The 27,353-nt window shown below is 34.6% G+C and overlaps 1 protein-coding gene across 6 annotated transcripts in view; it reads left to right on the forward strand.

The window, feature by feature from the left end:
• Positions 1 to 27,353, forward strand: part of LOC138698191 (protein 5NUC-like) — a 372,815-nt gene that overhangs the window by 226,734 nt on the left and 118,728 nt on the right. Inside the window, exon 1 of one of the 6 annotated variants that reach the window (XM_069823948.1) lies at positions 20,536 to 20,627. The exons of 4 other annotated variants lie outside the window; for them this stretch is intronic. The gene's annotated coding sequence lies outside the window, so the exon portion shown is untranslated. Of the gene's footprint in view, positions 1 to 20,535; positions 20,628 to 20,662; positions 20,793 to 27,353 lie in introns of those variants that run through there. One more of the 6 variants, XM_069823949.1, reaches the window with a different exon arrangement.

Genomic DNA, 27,353 nt, shown 5'->3' on the forward strand with positions numbered 1-27,353 from the left:
TTAATTAGTTTTACATAATGAGGCCTATAATATTATTAACTGTTACATCATCTACTTATATGAGCATCATCACACTTCTAGAAACAAATTTAAATTCCTCACTTCTCGCGTAATTCAGGAGTGACTTTTCTGATTTTTTCCGATACCAGCCTTCTTGTGTTCGGTGAAATGTTGTTTCCTGCAGCAAAATAATTTCTAATGGAAGACTTGAATTGGCTAACATTTCAAGTCCATTGAAGTAAATTTTTCAGAACCGCAAAGAAACTATATAGGCTTGCATTATGAGTACTGAAATAAATATTTATATGATCCAAAAACACAGGCTTAGAGTCGGACTTAGGATATTCTTTTTTACAGAACGATAGCCTATGTAACACACAACTTGTTTGATAAAAAATCGAATTCGGTAAATTTTGGACTCGGGCTGTTTGTCTATTCAGGTATTCAATTGTAACTGTGTTGGTATATTTTCTGAGTTTGATGAGTAAGGATCACAAAACAAATCCAACTTGGGCTGGGGCAGGTCAATATCTTTAAATCGTCTGTGGAACTTCCCAGAAATGTTTTAAAACATTGCAGTATTTTACACTGTTGGGCAGGAGTTCAGTAACTGAAGGCGTTGAAATTATAACAATTTTGCTGTGAGATCTGTGACATCTACAATGAAATCTTCATCTGAAAGTTTTTAACAATATCTGTCGACACAAATTAATTGATTCTTTCTTTTCTCAAATTCAAAACGTTCAGATGCTCGAATATATCCTTGAGAAAGTTAAGTTCCTCGATCCATGTACAGTCAATTAGTTCTGGACTGTCTCTATTTTTTTATTATGAATTCTGATATATATATATATATATATATATATATATATATATATATATATATATATATATATAATACCTGGACAGAACGTTTTCTTGGCTTAACCAAAGGATATCGTAATGGTAAGAAACACCGTCAAACTGAGAAAAAGAATATATGTGCGAAAATCTGGACAATTTATAGACACAACTCGTAACTGACATGTAACGAGTCTACGTCATCAGTAGCACACACTTTTGTTTGTGCTTTGTTCTGTAAACATAAATAGAATGCTGTGAGGAAGAAGCTCTAAAATACATCTTCACATGCATTTGCTACTATTTAATGTCAATAAAAAATAAACTAATTTGAATATTATATCATTCTGTAGAAGAACTAATAATTTCAGGCGTTCGACACTACTTGTCTTTGTAACTAAATAATTTCCACAAACCAACAAAGAGCATCACCCCATCTTTCAGTTGCATAAGAAGTTAAGAGTCTTGTCAGCCTGAAACTTACTGAACGACTTCAATGTGCAATGTACAACCCTTGTGTTCACCAGTGACTTGTACAGGGACATCATTTTATTTTTACTTTAATTTTTATTGTACCTGAGTTTTTGAATGTACTTCACTCCCACCCCTTCTACTAATGAAGTTCAACCGTCCTCCACACAGATCCAAGACCGCATATACAGTCATAGTAGCCTTACGGTCATAGTAAACAGTACGTTCCAAAAATATGTTCGCGTTTTCGAGTGACGAAAGAGCTTTCAATATTAAATCATTTTAGCACAGGTACTGTCGTCCATTTGCCTACGTCGTATCCCGTTTTCCCCCACCAGCTTTTATTCGCCAGCTAGTGGCTGGGCTGTCTTAGCTATTTTCTGAGAACATTAATTTCTGTTGGACGTCTACGTAATATTATACAACTGTTTAAAATAACTTAAATAAAAGGGCCTCGTTAGGTAATTAACTGTCACGTGATTTCCTCCCTTTCTACGGCCCTACGACGTAACCACTTGGATGGACAGTAGATAGTGTGTCTGAGTAAGTTTATCTTTTCGGATCGGGCAGAAGTGAAGATTGAATTTACATTACGTAAGGTACTATTTTGTAGAGTAGGTATAGAATTATTTCAACATGAGTTACTAGTACGAAGGACGAAACTGGTAATTGGGATTAGGTACAATAGTCTATAGTGCGATAATATGCACATTAGAACTGAAACCTATATCGAAATGAACGGCCCCCATTTTAAGAAATGTGTTAAAATAACCATATTATGATTATTTTTCAATTTGACTTCATTCTCTATATTGTACGCTGATGTGCTCTAGACAGTATAATGTACACTGCATAATGAATACGTCCACATGGACAGCTCAGTTCGTGAGTAAAAACACTCATTGTTAATACTGTATTGTATTTTGATTAAACAAAAACCTAATGAAAATGATCAAACTCAAAAGCACAATATTTCCTAGTTTACGTAAATGGATGAACTACTTTTCTTCCCTCCTATACCTAGTAAAGTGATTTGTTTGTATATTACGCCAGTATCATCGAACTCCAGTCGTGGAAGGGGGTAGTAAACGGCGTTGATCCAGAGGTATAGAAAAGTTAATATTAAAAATGCTTTGTTGTGCAGTATGTTATTCATATTTCTCCAAGTGGCTGCTTGAACACCTCAGAGTTCTAAAACATTAGTACAGGCTGTTACAAAAAACATTACAATGCTTCCATTCCTCAAATGAGGTGTAGAAATTCTTATGCATTCAGAAATTTAAAATAAATATTATAGTCCAGACGCATGGTCTGAAGATGTTAATTCCTTAATTTAAGCACAGAAACTTAATCATAAACAAAAGTTGAGCCGAGCTCGTCGCGTCAGTCATCCACCTAGTACGTCACTTCGCCCGACAGAGTGCACTCAGACAGCATATCATAGATAGCGCTACGATTCCTTTCATATTTATACCTAAATTTCCTGTTGGCCGGTTGGTTTTAGTTAAACAAAAGAGAGAGAGAAAGGCGAGGTTACTTGGCTACTCTCAGATATTTTTGACTTCACTCAGGAGCCAGGGCTCGTACGGACAACTACACTCAGGAAGCAGGGCTCGAATAGTAAACTACACTTTGCAACTTAAGTTCGTCGTGTTAGATTGTTCGAGGATTGTGCATCATTATATTTCACTTAGAAATCTATGGGTTACATGAAACTTTGTTTGGAATATATCTTGGGATTCAGTGTTGCTATAAGTTTGTATCAGATTTATTATTGGAGTAGTTAAATTAGGCTTGTGATATTATTTTGATACTTGGTTGTGTGTGTTAGCGATATATTGGTGGATCGTGTATGGAAATCACTTGCTGATGATAGGTCTTGGTTTATCCATTTGGAATTATGTGGGGATACATAGATGTGATGTTGTATTGAAATTCCAAGACAGTTTTGGTGATATCGCGGTGATTACGATCTCTTTGCTTACATCGTAATAGGCGGTGTAATGAACTAGAATAGTATGGCTTTCGTAATTATTCTGGTACTTGCTACTCCATATTGGTATCATTAGTTTCCATTATTTGATTGTAAGGTACAGAGATTATTATCAGTACTATATGCAGAGTTTATGTGAGACATGTTTAATTAGTTACCTGTATATTGATCAGCCGTGTGACAGTTTGTATTGGGTTAATTCTTTGTGAAATACTGAGTTAATGTGTACGTTGAATTTGCTTGTTGCATTTCATGGTAACTGTAATTTAATGGGGCATGTGTTATGAGTAGGGAAAGGGATTTGGAGTATTATAAAGAATGGTGAAACGTAGTATAGATATTCGTAGCTCAGCGACTGTCAAGCGAGCTGCATGGACGAGTACAGTCCACTTCATACAAACTTACACGCAATGTGCTGTAAACGTATTTCAGAATAAACAAATTGAATATGTAATGACATATAGTGACCTGCATACATAATCTGCATTTCTTTTTTAACTACATGTGCTTTTCTTGGCAACGCACAAGACACCAATAAACAACATTACAAATATACAGTTAAATATCAACCTCTGCATCTTCGCGTGTTAGTCGACATATTGATGGTTGATAGACAGTTGTCTTCTGTATGGAACTAGCCTCTGAATATGTGTGTTTTTCTGTCAGGAAATATGATAATATGTATACAACGTATACTACAATATTTACAATATATGCAATATATATTGCAATATTTACAATATAGCCTAATACAGTATCATTACATGTTGAACAAAATGTAGAACCAAACGAAATGGCATTTTCAATTAATGCTATGTTTTGTTCATGAAACAATTATTCCTGCTGTGCCTTGTTATAATAAATTGTAAATATTATTTTCAAATTTTCAAAATACAACTTTGCTCTGTTGCAAGGAAGGACATTTTTTAACATCTGCAGAGACAATTGGAGAGTACTTGAAACAAGATACGTCAATTAAATTAGCATGTTGAATGACGTCATTGGGACACGTTTTTGTTAGTACATCTGAAATCCGACTAAGAATACCGTACCCATCATTTTTAATTAAAGCTCTGTTCATTTTTTCACCAACACGTTTTCCTACTTCACCTTCTACTGCACTCAGTTTATTTACAATAGTCCTCATAATATTTATTTGCTCAACTAGTTCTACTCCTGACTTTTCCAATTGAATAATGGCATCCGGTAAATATCCAAAATTTGGCTTAATATCCATGACTTCTTTCTCGATTGTTCCATCATTTAGCAGTTCCTGGCATATCTGAATCGCAACGGCATCATCGGGATCGAAAGACTGGACCACTTTCTTCACAGATTGGAGGTGATATGCGTAATAATTGCAAGCTTCTAACCATGACCCCCAGCTCTTAATTTTGTATTGTTAGTTGGTTTCACTTTCGGCATTGTACCTGCACTTCACTACTCTGAACTGCGAACCTGCATGTTGACGTTCTTATGCGACAACTGTCCCGCTCACCTGTTGTTGACGTGCAGAGATCTGCGAGTATGTCATGGAGGGGTTGTATAAAGGGTTGTAAACAAATGGCTGTTTAGATGCCAATACTAGCTTTTACTGCTCCAAATTCCGTTCCCTAGTTATGAGTTAGCATACTGACTGGGCATTCATGTTAAAGTTTATATGTTGTTGGCTATATATATATATATATATATATATATATATATATATATATATATATATATATATTGAGAGAATGTTCCAACGGGTAATAGGTCAGCAACCTGTTATTGGGAATTGGTTAATCAGATTGTATCATGACTTGTAGGCACATTGGCCCAGTTTAGTTAAAGTCTCGACGATTCAGTGATTGGTTTATTGGTTACTGAGATTAACTTGCAATATTTTTCCGTTCATTTATCTTCATGTTTACATGTTACTTTCATTCTATCATTCATGTAATTGTTATCCATTATTTGTTAGAAATGCACTCCGTTAGCAGGACTTTTAGTGATGGTATTATTATTATTATTATTATTATTATTATTATTATTATTATTATTATTATTATTATTTTTTTTTTTTCTACAGTGCTGTAATTTTCGTCAACCAAACAAATTTGTAAACCATGAAATATATCCGACGTTCCGTGTTTGGTTTTTTTAGCATTTCCTTTTGTGCTGAGCTAGGAGCTGGCCCACTGTAGCAACACCCAACCTGAGGGCCATGTTGTTTTTGATAAAGGTTTTCTTCCTTCAGCCTTTGGCAAAACCAATGCTAAACTGCAAATTAGCAGTTCCTGTTGGTCCGCGGGAGGTATTTCATTGATCTCTTACCATCCAAATCTGGGAGTGCCCTGTTGTTGTTGTTGTTGTTTTTGTTGTTATTGTGCAGAACTTTCTGCACTAAAAGACCTGAAAATATATAATGCAAGTATGCAGTAAGAACTATTTAAATATAAGCTAAAAATTCAAGTATATGCAGTGAAAATACACTTTAGAGTTTAGAGATTAATAATATGATGTAAATGAAATTAATTTAAAATGACCATCATTTTATTAAAACATTTTTTTCTATAAATGTATTAATTATTCATTTTACATACATATTTAAGTGGGATATTTTTAACTTTCTATATTTCCAACTTTTTAAAAAACTTCCTTTGCTTTTCACGTAATTATTGTGGCAGTAAACCAGCGAGTTCTCCAGGCTCTGCCAGAATATCTAAACAAATGGTGTAAGAATTTAAGTGCTTTCAATGGTTGAAGCTGGAGCACACACACAAAAAAAAAGATGACCTATTGGCATGCATTGAATTCTTATACTCTTAAAAATGTCACTATTTACTATTCTAAGCTATTTTATCAATTTTATTCTACAGTGTACAAAGATATGCCAATCAAGTTATTTGGACAAAGATTTAAGTTTAGATAAACAATGGTGCAAATTCTTCAATTACAATAGTTCTGCAAGCACTGAAACTTTCTCAGAACTCTTAAAAATATGCCATTTCTATTTATATATCCCAAGTCACAATGAAAGTGCTGAGAGAGTATTTTGCCTAATATCTGCTCAATGGAAAAAAGAACGAAATCGCATGCTAAGGGAGACAGTCAAAGGTATCATCATGGTGAAATATAATTTCAAGGACATGTCCTGTGAACAGTTTCACAGTTATTTGTTACAAGATAGAAGTTTGTCTCTTCAGGCTCTTGTGCACAAAGTGGGATCCACCGATAAGTAGGGTACAGATGTAATATTGATCCAGCAACTAGTGAGAAAACTAGCTAAGGTGAGCCATTGTTTTTATCTTTACTTAATTTTGTTCGTACCAATTTTTAAAAAGTCCTCCTTTTTTCAGCAATGTCCTCTTATTTTAGATTCCATGTCTCCTATATAATTTCTTCTCATGGTAACCCTATACGTAGACAACACGTATTTTTGCCTTGGGTTCTGAAACTGAACCATACACTTACACGGCTAGTATGTGCACATAACTAGCCTATGTTAAACTGGAAAACTGGACTTATACACTATAATTATAGGGAGAAGTATACATTGTTGCGTAATGTCACGTCCTCAAAAGTAATTTAATTAGTTATTGATTTTATTTCTCATATAATTTTTATATTTCTTGGAAATTATTGTTATTTTATATCAGATAGAAATTTGAAATTAGATAATTCGGGCAAAACAAGAATATCATTTAAATACACAAAATAAAAATATATCTGCACTTAAGGGGGAAAACCCTCAAAATATGCATTTTTGCAAAATAAAATTGGCTTTAAGCATACAAAGATATAAATTATTACAGTTGTATGAAAAGTGTTCATACAACTGTAATAATTTATATCTTTGTATGCTTAATATATCATTTATGAACACTGTTGAATCTGACCTTACTTGTGTAAATTCAAAATTGGCTTTATTTGAACGTAAACACCATGATCATGATCAGCAAAGATCTACATTTACTTTTTCAATATTCCAAATCAATAAAAACATGCAATTGCATGAAGTTCCACGGTCTAAATATTATTATTATTATCAGGGAAAGGATTTATATGTAAATACATATTTACTTATAAAGCTAATATAGTTTATATTTTGCATTATCTTTATGTTTCACAATGTGTAGGGTTGAAAAATCCTACTTTTATTTTCCATATTTTTCCATATTTTAGAGTTTAGTACATATTTTCGTTAATTTCCATATATTTTCCATATTTCATATAAAACAGTCCATATTATATTAGGTTTAACAATAAAACAAAACAAAATTCCATTAACTTTTAAAAATACATTTCAACAATAGAGATTTAAACACATGTTCAGTAATCCCTTTAACATCAGAGTTATTTGAAAATTAGCAGTCCTATCAACAATGGGAAAGTAAGTTACAAAACTGTATTAATTTAATTTAAAATTTTTAACAGACTTCAGTTGTGCAGCTCAACAGTTAAATGCCAGTCAGAGTACACATAGGTTCAGTTTTGTAAATCATACTATAAAGACGGTAAATATGCCAAAAGTACGTCATTCAGTCAATTTAAAATCAAAACTAACAAGTTACATTTCAGAATTTAAAGAAGATGGTTTATCAACTGACAATAAAATATTATTTTGTAATTTGTGTCAGTGTGCAGTATCATCTACACAAAAGTTCCTGGTGCAACAACACATTACAACTAGTAAACATCAGGCCAACAAACAACTAAATTCCAAGCAGAGACAATTGTTTTTAACACAACCAACAACATCGAATGTAAGATCTGAGTTTAACATCGACCTGTGCGGTTCTCTCATCTCTGCTGATATTCCTCTCTACAAACTAAAGAATAAGGTCTTCAGGGAATTCCTTGAAAAATATACTCAACATACAATCCCGGATGAGTCAACACTTAGGAAGACGTATGCTCCATCCATCTACGATGAGACAATACAGAAGATAAGAGATGAAATTAAAGATAGTTCAATTTGGGTTTCCATTGATGAGACTCCCGACAAAGAAGGTAGACTTGTTGGTAATGTAGTTATCGGTTTGTTAAGTGAACAATATTCTGAACGAATTCTTTTACATTGTGATGTTCTAGAAAAGTGCAATAACAAAACTATAGTTAAACTGTTCAACGAAGCTATGGGTATCCTGTGGCCAAAGGGTATTATGTACGATAATGTGTTATTCTTTATTAGCGATGCTGCCCCTTATATGGTCAAAGCTGGACAAGCATTATCTGTTGTATATCCTAAATTGACTCATTTTACTTGTGTGGCGCATGCATTTCATCGTGTGGCAGAAGTGGTCAGAGACAATTTCCCTAAAGTAGATTTGTTGATTTCATCAGTGAAAAAAGTATTTCTCAAAGCTCCCAGTAGAGTTAACGTGTTGAAAGAAATGTACCCTGAAATTCCATTGCCACCAAAGCCAATTTTAACTAGATGGGGTACATGGCTAGAAGCAGTTGAATATTATGCCGAACATATAGACTCTATTAACAATGTTCTCCTTGCATTGGACTCTGAAGATACAGTCTCAATTGATACTGCGAAAACAGTTACCTGTGACATAAGTGTGAAGAATGACTTAGCTCACATTCAGCATACATTTTCATGCATCATAAAAACGCTCAAAAGTCTCCAAAATAGGCACCTTTCACTATCTGAAAGTTTTGAAATTATAAATAGTACTGTGGAACAACTGAATCGTGGTAGAGGTAAAGTTGCAGATGCAGTAAGAGCTAAGGTGGACACTGTACTTTCAAAAAACCCTGGATATGAAGAACTACAAAAGGTTGTTGCTGTGATGAGTGGTGAATCAACAGTGAAGATTAACTTGGACTTATCCCCAGCAGACATTGTGAAATTGAATTATGTACCAGTTACTTCTTGTGACGTCGAACGCTCTTTTAGTCAGTATAAATCTATCCTCAGAGACAATAGAAGAAGATTCACTTTTCAGCACTTGAAAGAAATGTTTGTAACCTATTGTTATGGTAACAGACAATAAAAATTGTGTTTTGTTGAAACTACATTGGAAGATAAGGTACGTCCATTATATTTTTTGTTTAGTTTGATTAAAATGTACCAATATTTAACGTACATAGTCATTTTTTTATAATTTTAAGTCCATATTTAATTCCATATTTTGGTAAAAATCCATATTTAATTCCATATTTTGGTAAAAATAACTACATATATATTTACATATTTCATATATTTTTAGTCCATATAAATCCGTTCCCTGATTATTATTATTATTATTATTATTATTATTATTATTATTATTATTATTATTATTTCAAATCCGTGCTTTTATATGGCTGTGAAACCTGGAAAATAACTAAAACTATTATCAACCAACTACAAGTTTTTATTAATAGATGTTTGAGAAACATATTAAAAATATTCTGGCCGGTCCAGATATCCAACGAAAACCTATGGTTAAAAACTAAATAAAAACCAGTTGAATTTGAAATTCGGCATAGGAAGTGGGGATGGCTGGGACATACACTTCGCCGACCTCCAGATGACCCCGCCAGGAAGGCATTGGATTGGAATCCGCAGGGCAGCAGAGGAATTGGCAGACCCAAGATAACATGGAAACGAACTGTTCTCACAGAAGCAAAAACGATAGGGAAGACATGGAGTGAGATTAAGGCGTTGGCCAGGAATAGAGTCAGATGGAGAAGCTTTCTGAGAGCCCTATGTTCCACCTAGGAATGATGGGAAGATTGATTGATTGATTGATTATTATTATTTTTTTTCCGTTGTTGGTAACTCTATAGCATCTATTAGATGCTTCATGGTTGTGATAACAGATGGAGTTACTTGTCAACAATGTGACGCTGAAACGTGTGTTCAGGCACGGCCGACTTGATGTTCGCTTCGCTTCTCCTTTACCGGCCTTGACAATTCATTTTGATCCCTGTGTTAAAGCTGTAATCGAGAAAATATGAAATTCCGCCAGATGGCACTGACTCCCAAGGTTCACTGAGGAATGTATATGGACTTTGTTGAAGGAGGATTGCGGATGGACGCGATTGTTGTGTGTAGAGAGCGAGCGCGAAATTTAAATATTGAATAATTATTATTTGTGTTGTGTTACGCATCTTGTGTTGAGTGATTATTTAGTGTTTAGTGTGTTAAATAACATATCAATTAAGTTATATATACTGTTTCTTCTTCCTTTTATTTTTTGTTTATAAAGTCCACACCTGTGGAGTAACGGTCAGCGCGTCTGGCCGCGAAACCAGGTGGCTCGGGTTCGATTCCCGGTCGGGGCAAGTTACCTGGTTGAGGTTTTTTCCGGGGTTTTCCCTCAACCCAATGTGAGCAAATGCTGGGTAACTTTCGGTGCTGGACCCCGGACTCATTTCACCGGCATTATCACCTTCATCTCATTCAGACTCTAAATAACCTAAGCTGTTGATAAAGCGTCGTAAAATAACCTACTAAAATAAAAAGAAAATAGTTTATAAATCTTGTGATAAAAGACACTGATTCCTAACAATTGCCTCACCAATCAAGAAATCCTTATGGAAGAAACAAATAATTATCCACAAGAAATAAACCATCAGACTCCAATTGAAGAAGGATACTTCAGATTTAACTCTTCACAGAGGCCCACGAACGAAAACGTACACCTTAAAAAAAAGGTATGTTACATAAAGTCAAGCAATCAAAAAAGTCTTCAGCTAAGAAAGAATTAATCAATCCAAACAGATCACTTGAAGTACGTAACTTACCAATATTTCAAAATACTTCACATTCGGTTACATCAACACTACAACCTGCACCACAAACTTCAGGAACATCAGGTATGAATCAAGATGATAAACTCAAGACACTACAATCTTCATATTCAAAAGAACTCATTTCGATTCCTACAAATAATTATTTTGACCCACTTTCCCAGCTAAATGTTGATACTGTAGAAAATATGGAAACTAACTATGTATTCTCGCACGATTCTTGTGGAAATGATGAATCTCAAAAAGAGGTGCTAGATGCTACTCCTAAAGTAACAAATGCTAGATTTCCGCCAATCATTGTTCCTATACTTCCTAAATGTCCTAACTATTTTCAGTACCAGCGGGACCTGGAGAAAGAGTTAAGCTTTCCTATAAGAATAATATACAATCAATCACAAGGAACAAAGTTTCATGTTTCATCAGAAGAAGCTTTTAACAATCTTAAAAATTTATTTCAAGATAAGCATATTGGATTTTATACGTTTACTCCTAAATCACACAAGCCGCTACAAGTCGTGATCAAGAAACTTCCAGTACAAGTAACTGCTCAACAAATACAAGAAGAGTTACTAATGTTAGATTTTCCCGTTGTCGGTGTTCGACAGCTCACTACTACTCGACAGACAACAGGTATTGTTGAAAAATTTAATTTACCAGTATGGGTTGTCTCCTTAAAAAATAATGAAGTTGGGCGAACAGTTTATGATCTTAAATATATATGTCACCAATCAATATTAATTGAAACTTACAACCCGAAATCAAAAACATATCAATGCTGTAATTGCCAGCTCTATGGCCATACGTCTTCGGGCTGTTGCCTACCTACTAAATGTGTAAAATGTGGTAACAATCATAGACTTGAAGACTGTCCAGTGAAAGGGCCATCAGTCGCACCTACTTGCGCAAATTGCGGTGAATCACACACTGCTAATTACCGACAATGTAACATAGCTCTTCAACATCGAAATGTACTGCAACAAAAACAAGATCTGAAAGAACAGAGACTAAGAAATAGAGGAATAGGTTATACTTTTAATCAACATGATTTCCCAAGCTTGCCAAAAGTTACACCTAATCCAGCTTGGACGAAAACGAACTCCAACACAGAGACTACAAACACACTCATGGAGGATATTAAAGAACTCTATACTTTTCTTCAAAGCATAGGCTTTACCAAAATTATTAATCAAATTAAACAAACTACATTAAAATTGCAACAGGCATCAGATACATTCTCTAAACTAGTCATAATATTTGAAGCAATTACAACAAATTACAACTCCAGAAACAAATGTTCCTTAAACCAACACAAATTAAAAACCTTTGTATAATTAATTTCAATGCTAATGGCATTAAACGACAAATTTATGAACTTCAATATCTCTTACTTGAACATAGTATCGACATCATCACAGAAACCCACTTGGAACCCACTGATCGTTTCACATTACGTAACTACGATATCATTCGCTCTGACAGACCTTACAGACGTGGAGGAGGTACTGCTATAATCATAAAGCGAAATATATCCTATGCTCCAGTCCAAATAACTGGTTTAACGTGTGCTGAAATCACAGCTATAACACTCCTTCTCGATAAAAAAAGAAGTAATGATTGCATCCCTATATATTCCTCCTAATTCAAATCTCTCTCCCAATGAACTTGATAAAATCATCAGTGCACACCCCAGATTTATCATTGGTGGTGATCTAAATGCCAAACATACTTCCTGGCATTCAAGATTAATAAATCCAAAAGGACGCGTACTCCACGCACATGCAGAAGAACACAATTACTACATTCTCGCCCCCAATATTTCCAACTTATTACCCGTATCAAAAAGATAAACTACCTAATGTCCTAGATATATTTCTTTTCAAAACATATGGGATGCCCCCCCATCATTGAACCACTAAACGCTCTTAATTCAGATCACCTACCTGTTCTTATACTTATTAATACAGCTAATTCTTTTTCTTGTCAAAAACCACGTAAGAAGTATTATACTGATTGGAACTTATTTGAAAATACCTTAACACAGACTCTGCCAGGAAATCCAAATCTAGTCACTAAAGATGATATTGAATCCGGTATACAGATCCTTACTGATACTATCCATGACGCTTAAAGAAATTCTTCCAGTTGCATAGAAGATCATGACCTCGACTTGCAAGAAAATAATGAACTTCTCTTCTTTATCAAAGCAAAACATAAAGCATGAAAGAATTGGCATGAAACTGGTAACCCACAAGCTAAACGATGCTATAATCGACTTAATAAAGCTCTCCAAAGAAAAATAAAATCTCACCGAATACAAGAGTTTGAATCTGCAGTTGAAAAGATAACAGAAAAACCAGAACAGCTTTGGTCCTTAAGTAAGAAACTACAAGGCACATCAAAGAAAATTTCAAATACAGCAATAGTTGACAACAATGGAGTGAGATATTACAAACCAATTGATAAAGCGAATGTCGTTGCAACTTCCTTAGAACAGAGATTCTGGCCAAACAACACTCCAATAAATATACAATTCGTTCATAATATAGAATCTCAAATATAAAATTTGCTAAGTCTTCCCGTCAAACATGATATTGCTCAAACTTTGTCCACAGAAGTAAAAATGATAATCTTCGAAAGTAAACAAAAGAAATCACCTGGACCAGATAAAATCACAACTGAAATGTTAGCTCACCTTCCGCAATTGGCCCTTACACATCTTACAAAAGTTTATAACGCATGCTTGCAACATAAATATTTCCCTAGATCCTGGAAACATGCTCATATTGTTACATTTCCTAAACCGAAAAAGAAGCCAACAATTCCTAATAACAGACGGCCTATTAGTCTGCTAAGTATTCCCGGAAAAATTTTAGACAAAATCATTGCAAGACGTCTACTTCCTCTTCTTCAGACACCATCAAGAACTCATCACCAGCAGTTCGGTTTTAAGAAACATCACTCCACAGCTCATCAGTTAAAAAGAATCACTACTCACATCAAAGATCATTTTCACACAGATCAGCATACAATGACAGTTTTTCTCGACATCGCTCAAGCTTTTGATACAGTCTGGCACTCTGGTCTTCTCCATAAACTACAAGTACTCACCATAGGCGACGGACTTATACATATAATTCACAGTTTTCTCTCAGATCGAACCTTTCAAGTTAAATTGGAAAATGAACTTTCAGCAGTTCAAAATATTCACTCAGGAGTTCCACAAGGTTCCATAATTGCACCACACCTCTATTCTGTCTATGTTCACGACATGCAACGCTCTGCTAATTGTAAGTTAGGATTATATGGAGACGATACTGTGTATTACACAAGTGACTTAAACATCAACAATGCCCACATCAAGTTACAAACACAACTCAATGCTCTAGAAACGTGGCTTACAAATTGGAGAGTAAAAGCAAATATTGAAAAAACACAAGCTATCATATTCACCCATAGGAAACCTAAAAAACCAGATTGCCTTCGTCTCTTCTCAGAAAACATTGACTACAAGAATGAAGTTAAATATCTAGGAGTGATTCTCGACAAACGTCTGCGCTACAGTGAACATGTAGAATATGCAAGAAACAAAGCTCTGGCCAGATTTATTCACTTATACCCACTGATTAGATCTCCTATCTTAACTTTCCCCTCAAAGTAAGGCTTTATACATCGGTCATAAGATCAGTGATGACATATGGTTGTGAAGTTTGGAATTCCGCTCATCCAAGAATCATCAGAAGACTACATGCAATCCAACGATCAGTCTGCTTAAAAGTCACTGGTGCTGACTATACCACATCAAATGCACAGCTCCAAGAGATGTTAGAGATTGAATCATTTTATGATTTCGTCAAAAGAATTTCAAATAACTTTTCTCGAAAGTTGCTGTATCATCCTAACCCTCTCATTCGAGCTCTGGCTATCTGAAGCGAAATTTGATTAATTAAATGCCTTCAAGAAAAGGATAATTAAGTTGGAACGAAAAATCATTTTAATATCTTCTTATATTACTTTAAAGTAAAAGCCTTATTTATATATAAGGCTGAAACTTGTGTAAAAATCAACATCATGACAATAAAAAAAAAAAGAAGAAAAGGAATGTATGTATGGTTTCTTGTACGATTATAATGAGTAATATTGCGCTTCTTTCTACTGGTATGTGAGTTTATTGTGATATGATTCAAAATGACATATTGTTGTGTACCATTGTGTACTTCGAATAGAAAAAAAAGAGTGGAGAAGCAATATCATTCCACGAATTTCCGAGTGACAGGGAAAGATGATTATATTTCGTGACCAGAATATTGTACGAAATGGAAATATAAAAATTGGAGTTGTATCCTTCGAAGAGGTGGAAAAATTCAAATATTTTATTTTAGTAGGTTATTTTACGACGCTTTATCAACATCTTAGGCTATTTAGCGTCTGAATAAGATGAAGGTGATAATGCCGGTGAAATGAGTCCGGGGTCCAACACCGAAAATTACTCAGCATTTGCTCATATTGGATTGAGGGAAAACCTCGGAAAAAACCTCAACCAGTTAACTTGCCCAGACCGGGAATCGAACCCGGGCCACCTGGTTTCGCGGCTAGACGCGCTAACCGTTACTCCACAGGTGTGAGCAAAAGTTCAAATATCTTGGAGCAACAGTAACAAATGACACTCGGGAGAAAATTAAACGCAGAATAAATATGGGAAGTGCCTCTTATTATTCGGTTGAGAAGCTTTTGTCATCTAGTTTGCTGTCAAAAAATCGGAAAGTTAGAATCTATAAAAAAACAGTTATATTACCGGTTGTTCTGTATGGTTGTAAAACTTGGATTCTCATTTTGAGAGAGGAACAGAGATTAAGGGTGTTTGAGAATAAGGTTCTTAGAAAAATATTTGGGGCTAAGAGGGATGAAGTTACAGGAGAATGGAGAAAGTTACACAACGCAGAAGTGCACGCATTGTATTCAACTGACATAATTACAAACATTAAATCCAGACGTCTGAAATGGGCAGAGCATGTAGCACGTATGGGCGAATCCAGAAATGCATATAGAGTGTTAGTTGGGAGCCCAGAGGGAATAAGACCTTTGGGGAGGTCGAGACGTAGATGGGAGGATAATATTAAAATGGATTTGAGAGAGGTGGGATATTATGATAGAGAATGGATTAATCTTGCACATGATAGGGACCAATGGCGGACTTATGTGAGGGCGGCAATGAACCTCCGGGTTCCTTAAAAGCCGTAAGTAAGTAAGTATGTAAGTAAGGGAAAGATGCGAAAATGCCCTAAAATTATTTCACGCTAAGACTCTGTTCCTAAAGCAACTCCCCATCTACAGTCGTTTGTAGTTTACATTTCAGGGAAGAATATTATTCTAAAAATGGGAAATTTAGACTATTAAAACCAAATGCTGTGCCAACAATATTCCCTTATTATCTTACGTATAAAGTGACAGATATCAAAAGACCTTGACGAACAGTTACTAAAACTGATCTCCCTCCACCTAAAAAACGCAAATCTTTTAGTAATATTGGTTTTTCACTATTTGAACAGGATGTTCCGAGTGGCTCGGCATCAGTTAATGACATTCCCTTCTTGACAGTTGAAAATGACCATAAAACGACGCAAACAGACGTTGTCAACTTTGAGGAGCTAAAAGGAAATATTAATACATTACATGTGAAAATTGCACATCTTAATCAGGTGTTACAAGAGAAGCAAGATGTGATAACGAAAACAACCGAAAAACTCCAACTAATTGAAAGAGATCAGTTATGTAAAGAACTGGAAAATGTAAGGAAAGAGGCCAATGAAGGCAGTATTCATGCAAAATTTATTCTAGATCAGCTGCTTAATCATCGAAAGAGAATATAAAACAAGAATATATTAGAAAATTTGTGTTCAGAAATTGAGCCGTTACTGTGTAGATGCCCTCTCTTGCAATGCCAATTTGTGATGAAGACGACCAAAAACGACTTGCTAATATCATTACTGTGAAATTTGTTAGGCCACTTCTAGATAACATTGCAGCAGCTTTAACTGAAAAGCTTGTTCCTTCGAAGAATGCGGCTTATAATCCACTGAGTCGCAAAATCTTGAAACTATGATTTTTGAATCTGCAACATCAAGTGGAATGTATCAGTGCAGTAAGTGAAATTATAAAACTTAGTACAAGTTATTGAAAATAATTACCCAAATAATTACTTTGAAACATCGCAGTTTAGAGTAGGGGTGCTACCCAGTGAATGAACTACAAAATTACGCCTCTGTCATCATGTTACTTAAACTGAACAGGTTACTTCGTGTTACCTTCCCTGCTTTTAAACTCTCGCTTTTACCGTAATTAACAGAACTAAACATAATAATAATTATTATTATTTTCTTATTTATTATTTATAAGTGTTATTATTACTCTTTAATCATTTATTTTAATTCATATTGAGTATTTCTTCTGTGGACACCAGAGCTTGGCAGACAGCGCCTCGTGGTGGAATTGAGAAATTAACCAATTTCAGGAAAATATTACTATTGTCAAGGCCGTATACAAAAAAGCGAAGGGAACATCAAGTCGGCCGTGGTTCAGGTTACTGCCCAGCGACAGTCCTGATGTATTTTTATATTTGTGATAATTGGTTAATATTAACCCGGCACACTCACATTCACACAAATTTCCAGACTCTAGACACCCAGGGAATTCTTCTTCTTCAAGAAAAATTCACCGAGAGCTGAGCTCGGGAATCGAACCCGAGACCTCCTGATCTGTAAGCCAGAATGCTGACCAACAGACCAGGCAGTCCTAATTATTATTATTATTATTATTATTATTATTATTATTATTATTATTATTATTATTATTATTATTATTATTGTCCCCATCCTTGTTAACGATGTTTAAGGCTTGTTTGTTCGCCCTCGTCGCTCCAACAGAGAGAATGCGGTTTGTATTTTCGTTTGCCAATTTAATATTAACAACAAAAACAGAAAGTTGCTTTCATATTGTAAGTCGTGGTCCACCATCTTAAACTGTCACTGCATTTTCGTCGTTCGAAAATCTGTCATTAAATTTCAAATGTGAATGTTGGGAATGTTGAAGGTGATTCTCAGTACTACACACAGAAATTTATTTCGTTAGTTTCTTGGAAGTAAGATTGTAGTTTTTACATTGTTACATTATTTTCATTAATCAGATTAATAAAATTATGTACAAGTTTGTCAGTTGAATAGAATCTCACCACATACTATGATTGAAATTGTGGAATATGGTGCGTAAACGAATAACGGCTAACAATGAAATTATTATTGTTTATAGCGGTTTCAGAATAGGAAGGCATATGGCCTAAGCCAATTGAGTGCTAGCAGCAGTACGACGTTGTCACACGATGCACGAGATGTGGAAGACAGAGACAACAGATAAGGACAGAAACTATCAGTTGTAGCGAGCGAGCAGGTCGAGATCTGTTTCTTCATTGTGTGTAATGTTTAAATATAATTACTCTTATTGAAGTAATTTTCATCCCAATTTTTATTACTTCTTCGCTTCACAGCTCAGTACATCTTGGAGTCGCTAACTTGCGAAATAAAGTGACAGATATGTAGAAATTTACTGTGATAATGTCTGAGAAAGAATGTCTTAATTCTGTCTCAGACTTCCTTGTACAGCAAAGCTGAATGTATTATTGTTTATTTCTCCAGACTCCAGAGGAAAGATGAGGCACAGTTTGTTTGTAGGGGCAGCCAATGAATCTAGCGATAATAAAACGTAAACATATGTTAGTATTGACATTGAAGAGGAAAAGTATTTTATTTTTCCTCTGTTAAATGAAGCCTATATAATTCAATTTAATTTTCTAGCTTATACATACCTAGGGGTCCAGGTTTCTATATTCTGGTTACGAATCTGGCTATAATGCAACGTAATCATAATGTGTGTTCATATATAATTCAGTACTCATACTGAAACTGTAGATTTTTTATTTTTCTCTGTTAAACTAAGTCTATCTAATTTTATTTTATTGTTAATTTTTACATATCTAGAGGTCCAGAGTTTCATATTCTGGCCAAGAATCCGGCTATAAGAATATAAGCATATCTGTTCATATGTAGGCCTAATTCAGTACTCATATAGAAATTGAAGATTACTTTCTTTTACTTCGTTAAATCAAGCCTATCTAATTTAATTTAATCCTCAAGCTTATACTTACCTAGAGGTCCAGGATTCTATGTTCCATCACTCTGGCCTGTGGCAATATAAACCTACGAGTGAAGGTAGTTATACAGAAGTGAATATGGAAACCATAACCCAATAATATCGTTAATATTGAAGGTAAAATTGTATGTTAGAAAAAACGTATAAAGTATAATATATATATATATATATATATATATATATATATATATATATATATATATATATATATAAGGAAAAGTTTTTAAAATAGAAAAATCTCCTCATTTCTAGCATGCCTGTATTTATTTTAAAAGTGAAATGTAATTAATTTGCTTCATCTTATAAAGTTTTCCAATGTTCTTAAGGAAGAATGTTGTTAACACTCTTCGTATAATTCATGGAAAAAAAAGACAGGAGTGTTTATGTTTACAATATCATCCAAGTATCTCATATGTTTATGCAATATTTCGCCTTATACCATGTATAATATTCCAATGAAAAGTGAAAATCGTACCTATGGTTATTCTCAGCTTTCTTCTTCTTTCCACGTTCTATTATAATTGCACTGCTAACACGTAGACTACTACTAATATATTTCAAATATCGTACGATGAAGTGATACACGATTCTGAAAAATGTACAAATAATTAACACGTTTGTTTTGCGTTATGTTCCAGGAGAGGTAAATTCAAGTATACCACCTATTTTAATTGTCTATTTGTTCTGTCCGAGAATAAGAGAGTGATAACGTATACACTTCTAAACTACACGCCTCTGCAGAAAAATTATGTGCAGAAAATACCATACTCCTCGCTTGTGAGTATAGGACTATCCTTTTGTGTATAATAGATGAAACACCAGAACCAATTGCAATCCCTTCAAGAGACATTGTTATGGTAAGTTACATATCACACAAGAGAAAACACTTCACATCTGAATTTGAAAATAAACATAATCTATCTTCGTTTGCCGAGAGGGACTTCAGAACAAAATATGTTCTATGCTGTAGGTTGGATATCTATGTTTAGTTTTAAAGCGATAACACGTGAACCAATTAACATAAAATTGCCGTTCTTGTACAGTTGAATTCAGTATGTGTAGCTCTGTCGAATAGCACAGCTTAAAATTCATTCCAAGCAATAAGTATTGTGCGCGCAAGAAAAAAAAAACAAATACGCTACGCTTCAGCGAGACTTCGCGACGATTTAACTAGGCAACACAGCTTCACTGTCACTGGCTAGTCGACTTAGACCGGCCTGAACTAGCTCCGCCTTATATGCCTTCTTATTCTGAGAACGCTCTAGCATGTTACTATGCCAGTAATTTATTCAGCTTCCGAGAAGGTGGCGTACCAGTCGTAAACGCATGCGTGACACTTCTGGCATGCATAACCTGTGCTCTGCTATTACCGACACAGTGCCTTTCAATACCAGTAAGTAACCACGTGGAAATTGTTCGTATCAGAAAAATGTGGTTTGTGAATCGTTTGTGTTAGTGGTTTGTATGGCCAGAGAGTAATATGATTTGTAAGTAGCAAATTATTTCAAACGTGCTTTACATAAATTAACTGTACGTCGTAATTGGAAAAGAGACTGAGGTAAGCCATTCCTTAAGTGATGAAATATAATTATATTGAACTTAACGACATTTATTAAATTTTAGTTAATGTGATCAGTATCCTATATGATCCATAATGAACCAAATTTTACAATGTGATAGCTGTAGTATTATAGAGGAAAGTAGTTACCGTCGTTTCCCTTTAAGGAAACGTTTTTTTCTCTGACTATCAGTTGGCAGGATTTTGTACCATGTACCTCGCCAATGATTCCAAACAGGACTCGTCACATAACTCAAGGTCATCTCTCGAAATAGTACAGATAAGAGTACAGAGTAGGAACAAACGAAGGTTATGCACTCTGTTCCAAATTCTGGCACGCATTTAATAATTAATACAGATAGAAGCTGAGTAATTTAAAATTGTGTTAAAATTAAGAAATTGCTCATATTTGTCTTCTGAGCAGTTAGAACATTGTGGTAGTCCCGACATGCGGTAGACATATTCAATTTTCGAAATAAAATTGAACTATTTGGTAAGCCAATTGAATTTGATAAGTGTGCATGATAATATAAAGACGATGCAGCTAGAATAGGTTACGTAATATTGTTAACTAGTGAAGGTGTCCCGAAATATTGAATTTGGTAATAGCGTGCGTGATATTGTTAAGGATCTATTTGACTAGAATATCGGTAGTGAGTTTATGAGAATTTATGTTGGCTAGATTGGAGAAGGAATGATGTCATAAGATTGACGTCATCAGTTACTGTGATTAGTTTTTGAGTTTGCTGGGATATATTGAGCGGATTGTGTTTAGGTTTGTACAGTTTCCCTGAAAAAGGATGAGACGATTGAATATTCCTAAGTCTCAGATGTAAGACACTGCGCATGATCAGAGACCAGAGCACTGATACACAAGATAACGAATATTGAGTTACTTAAATTCAGGCTATTTGGTTTGTTACTAGCATCGTTCCGAAATTCACTTCAAAAACTGCAAAAAAAATGATAATATTACGTAAATAAAAGATAAATATATACATAAATCGTGTAGTTAAATCGACAATGGACCTTCATGACTAGATCGACACTCCGCACAGAAAGGAAAGCTTTCATGTCGTTTCAGTAGCTCAGACGGTAAAATTTCTGCGTGTTGTGTAGAAGAGTGCGAGTTCGATTCTTAGTCTACACAACGAATTTTTTTGTCTAAATAACGTTGAAATAGCTAAGTAACGTTGAAATAGAGTTTTACAAAGTCCTGAGATTAAGTGTCAATGATCGCAAAGAATACAAAATTACAAGTTATAATATTATAAACGTTAATCTAATGAATGCGTTTATACACACACACATATACAATGTAAATGCATATATATTAAAAACAAACAATTAAAATGAAATTAAAAAATATATATAATAGACAAACTTTTACAAATGTTTAGAGTCCTTAGGCTATGTCATTTGTTGAGTAATTATTACAATATTTTATTAAAAGCATTCCCATATGTGTAAGAAATGCACTCGCACAAAACAATTTTTGTTAAAAGTTTGGCTTTGGATTATTTCATTCTCACCCCTTCATTTAATTTTAACTATTTTATCTACGTGTTTGCAATAATGTTTAATTTAATGTGCATTCAATTTTATTCATGTTATGATTGAATGAAAAAGCACTGTTGCAGTTATTGACTAATTACATATATTAATACTAATTATTAAATGCATCTGTTAAGTAACCAATTGCAGTACCTTTTGCAAAATCTTGAATGTTTAAGTTGTCAATAATATTTCTGTACTATATACTATAATACGTTAAAAGAATTTGCAATAGATTTGGGATCCTCTACTTTATAATCATTGGTTTTAATGAAAAAATATTTTCTTTCTTAGGATATCTACAAGTTTAAATTTAATTATGTTCCGAATAGGTTTAATTGCATTATCTGAATTTTGTACTTTTCTATTCAAATATATTCTATTTCCCTCTTTCATAATTTTTGATAAATTACACTGTACTTCTTGCAGTATTTAAGAACATGAGGATCATAAGATTGCAACTCATTACATATAGATTCTTCTTTTTAATACATGAGATTTTTAAGTCCCTGCGTTATCTACATGTTGTTACTTTTGAATTTTTTCACAACATTGAGTGGAGAACATCGACTGAAGTGATTATGAAATGAAGTGAAAAATTCAATACATTTACTCTTAATATCAGTAGTACCAGTATCATATATGTTTTTCCAAGATTCATTTTGTAGACATAAATGTAAATAATCACTAGATACAGCATTTACTATCCTTTCTTAATTTTAAATTAATATTTTGAAATTGTTCAGTGACATTGGAAACACTTAGGATTTGTATATCATGTTCAGACAAGCCATTGATTATAGGTTCTGTCGAATAGGAATTCAGTCTAATTCTGTGTACAACATTTATCAGTGGCTTTGCTACTTCAGCTTGTATGCTGTGGGAAAATGACTCTACGACTAAGGTTTCAGTTTCAAGGAGTGAATATAATTTACTTTTACGGAAAAGTTCCGAGAGATAATCTATGTTTATGTCACTACAGATCACAAATTCCATATGAGATTTCTAAAGTCTTTTCTTTACAAATTCAATGTTGGCTATAAATATTAATAAATAATGTAAGAAATATGAATGATTGTAGTTATAAGTCTGATTTACATTATAAAAAGCAAGACGTTACATTCCTCGACAAGATTCGAACTTTCGATGTTTGGTTTTGTCGTCCAACGCACAACCACGGACCTATTCAATGCTTATGTTAATAACCTACAATTTAGCTGTAGCAATGTGGTGTCATAACTTGGGGTTTGTTTACTTAATGTAATTAGATTTAATTTGATTAGTTTCGCAACAATTGGACTTCCTGTTATATCCTGTTATTTAGATATTTAATTTAGGGTTGATTTATTAACTCTTACCATGCAAGAGGCCTCTTATTTCAATAATTCTATATCACGTTAAATAGTCATTGTCTACACTAAAGTATTATCGTCATCCCTCATTTCTCATCGTAATGGCGAACCGACGTGACATGAGACAGCGAGTTATAGCTAGATCTGCTGGCCGTTTGGTCGGTGTTCCTGGAAGTACAGCCGCGAGGTGGGTTCATCGTTACCAAAATTTAGGGGAGGTCGAAAATCGCCCTATTCCTGGGCGTCCGCGGATTTCTTCATTGGAAGATGATGCTCTCTTATTCGAGACAGTTCGACAGGACCCCTTTCTGACTGCTAACGAAATAAGAGCAGCATCTAACTTTCCCGGCTCTTCACAGACTGTGATCAGCAGGTTGAGGAACCGCGGTATATGGAGCCGGAGGGCTGCGCAAATGGAAATATTGGGGGAAGCACAAGCTGTCGACCGTCTTGCCTTCGCTACCAATCGAGTGGATTTCGATTGGAGAAATGTAATTTTCTCCGACGAAACAACCATCTCGAGTGATTACGAAGGTCCTGTCCGTGTCTATCGTGAGGATGGTCTCCGACATGACCAGCGCTATGTGCACCGACGTGAAAGATCGGGGCGCTTTAGCATATCGTGTTGGGGGTGGATGTCTTACGATGGATCTGGCGTTATAGAACGCATCGATGGCCGGTTTAATGCGGGAACTTACGAGCACATTCTGGAAAATATATTCCTTCCCTCCGACCGAGAACGTTTTCCCGAAGGAACATTGCTGTTCAGCAGGATAACCATCCCGTGCACTATGCTCCAAGCATTCAAAGATGGTTTCAAAGGAGACCCGAGATCGAAATCATTAATTGGCCCCCGAAGTCACCTGATTTGAATGTCATCAAAAATTTATGGGCGGAATTGAAAAAGAGAAGGATAGCCACCTATGCCCACCGACACCCTCGAAATCGAGACGAATTGTGGGATCAAGTTGTTGACACCTGGAAAGATCTCGCCGGGGATCAGAACTTAGTCCACAATCTCGTGACATCCATGCCGGATCGACTTAGAGCTGTAATAGAAGCTGATGGCATGTGGACAATATTTTAAGTTAACAGGTCTCTTTGTTTCTTATGATTTTTGTTTGAGGAAGAATACTTTTAACTTCCAAGTAAGATTTCTTGACGAGGTTCAGCCCACTTGTAAGACCCAGAAATTGGGCATAAATTATTCCATATTTTTCGACAAATTAGACAGTCGAGGAACTCTGAACAAATTAATTACACCTCATTAAAAAAAAAGTTTTACCCGGGATCGAACACGAGACGTTTCGGTTATACAGTGGAACCGACACGCTGCTATATGAGCTACCGAGACAAGACAATGACAGCAGCAGTCCAGAATGTAGATTCCTTAGCAGGCATTTGCCATTCGGTACAGTGAAGCAATGATATTTTGTGATTCGAGCTATGTTGTGAAATCGTGGCCTTAAATGGCTGTCTTCTTCGTGATCCTTATTCTGGTCCTTGTCCTTGTTGTGGTCCTTGTAACAATTCTTGTACTATTTGTCAATGTATGTATCGTTACGTCGATATCGAGTGAACCGCGCTGTAGAACTTAAACTTCCGACGACCAAGAATCGTCTCATTCTTTTTAAGGGTAACTGTACGTGTGTAATTTTTGTTGTCGTTTGGTATTAATGTAGGTTACATAGTTTAAATTGTATGCCGCTATATCAAGTATGTCGATGATAAGTAATTATGTTATTTCTTGCATTTGGAATTTATTTATTTATTATTTATTTATTGGTTATGGATTCCGTTGCTGGTCCGAATAGAGATAAGCGAAGGAGTAAGCATTGGATCTCTTATTCCAAATCTGAATCGTCTTTTGATGAACATGGACGTGTCTGATATTTTTCTTCATATTTATGTATGTTGAGCTTGTATGTGGACCTGTTCATTTCTTTTTATCTATATTTAATTTGAGTTTTTAATTTGTACGAGGACTACGGTTATGAGTTAGATCGGTTAAATGAGGCGATAGAGAAGTGACATGAGGCCGAGGTATGCGACAAGGTTAGTGGGTTATTTGAGGGGATATCTGAGTGACATAAAGCCGAATACTGTGAATTTAATGATTTAAGTGGGTTTTCTTTCACGTATAGTGTGGGGTGACGTCGAAATTTCACCTAGATGGAATTTTGTTGATATCCTATTTTTAACAAGAGCGGATGGGTTATTCCAGAATAGGATATCGTGGAATTGTGTGTAATTGTTGGTTTTTGAACAGTTCCATTTACTTGTATTGTTTTACGTCGGCCATGTTGTGACGTCATCGTTTGTTAAACTTTACGAAAATTAAGCGATATCCTATAATAAAAGAATCCCACAGTGTGCATGATAATATAAAGACGATGCAACTAGAATTATTCTTAACCAGTGAGAAGTTTCAAAAATGATTGCAGAGGTTGATAGAATTTTTCGATCTGCCACCTTTTCTTTAAGCTCTGGAACATAAACGCAAAGAAGAAATCAGATTATTTCTTAACGAGCATTTTTTTATTTCTTTATCAGCAGTAGTATACACAACTAAACTTCAAAATGAATTTAATAGTTTGACGTCCACTTCGCAGAATAATAGCTTGTTTAATTTATAATATTTAGATTCCTGTATTTGTAAATCCCGCATTATAAACACACTGATACAGGCCAAGCACTGTTTTGAGTATTTGAGTAGAATCATTTAAACTTTATCGTAGTGTTGTACAGTCATTTAAGTAATTGAGAAACTAAAATGTACTATACTTGCTTTTATTAAAATACTGTAGATAGTGAGTAATTAAAATGAAAATAGCTTACGTTATATAATACCGGTATGTATTATAATTTCATACCACTTTGCTTCAGTTATGAATTACTACAACATAAATGCAGAGAAAACAAATCTGAATGTATATAACTCTTGTTCATCACCAAAATTACATTTAAGACGCTCATGTGTTATTATTTTCAAGCACTAAATAAATTCCCAGCATCTACAAGGTGCAGCATATTAGTTTTTTTTTAAATTGTTTCATACAACGTATAAAGGAAAGTAGAGTAAAACTTACTCAAGGCGGAAGCTTGTGCAATGCAAACGAATTCTCTATTCCCGGCGGATAGAATCAGCATTATAAGTGTTATTTATTTTATATATTGTTGATTGCCCAACGCGGAAAAAGGTAAAAATTGCTTACATAATGCTGGGGGTGGGAGGAAGTATTTTTCAGTGGCGTACTGTGGCTTCCGAAACAGAGGAAGCAATCGAGATTAATTTAGAAATAATAATGATTCTTAATTTTACGTATACATTAAGAATCATAGACGTCTGAATAAGTAAAAGTAATATTCTGCTAGATTAACAGTCTTACCTTATCGCTTATTATTTTTAAACTGTTTATTTAAATGTTAGATACTGGTACTTTTATTTTCGATTTTTGTCATAAATAGCCTATCAATCGAAACGTATAAACGGAATTCTTTATAATTTGAAAGTAACAAATGTAGTGTCTTACTAGTTATCTAAATCGAATATAATAAAAGGTAAAGGTATCCCCGTAACATGCCATGGAGGCACTTGGGGGACATGGAGGTAGAGCCCCATGGTTTCCATGACCTCGGCACTAGAATGAGGTAG

The sequence above is a fragment of the Periplaneta americana genome, chromosome 4 (genome assembly GCF_040183065.1).
Source record: "Periplaneta americana isolate PAMFEO1 chromosome 4, P.americana_PAMFEO1_priV1, whole genome shotgun sequence".
Classification (NCBI taxonomy): Eukaryota; Metazoa; Arthropoda; class Insecta; order Blattodea; family Blattidae; genus Periplaneta; species Periplaneta americana.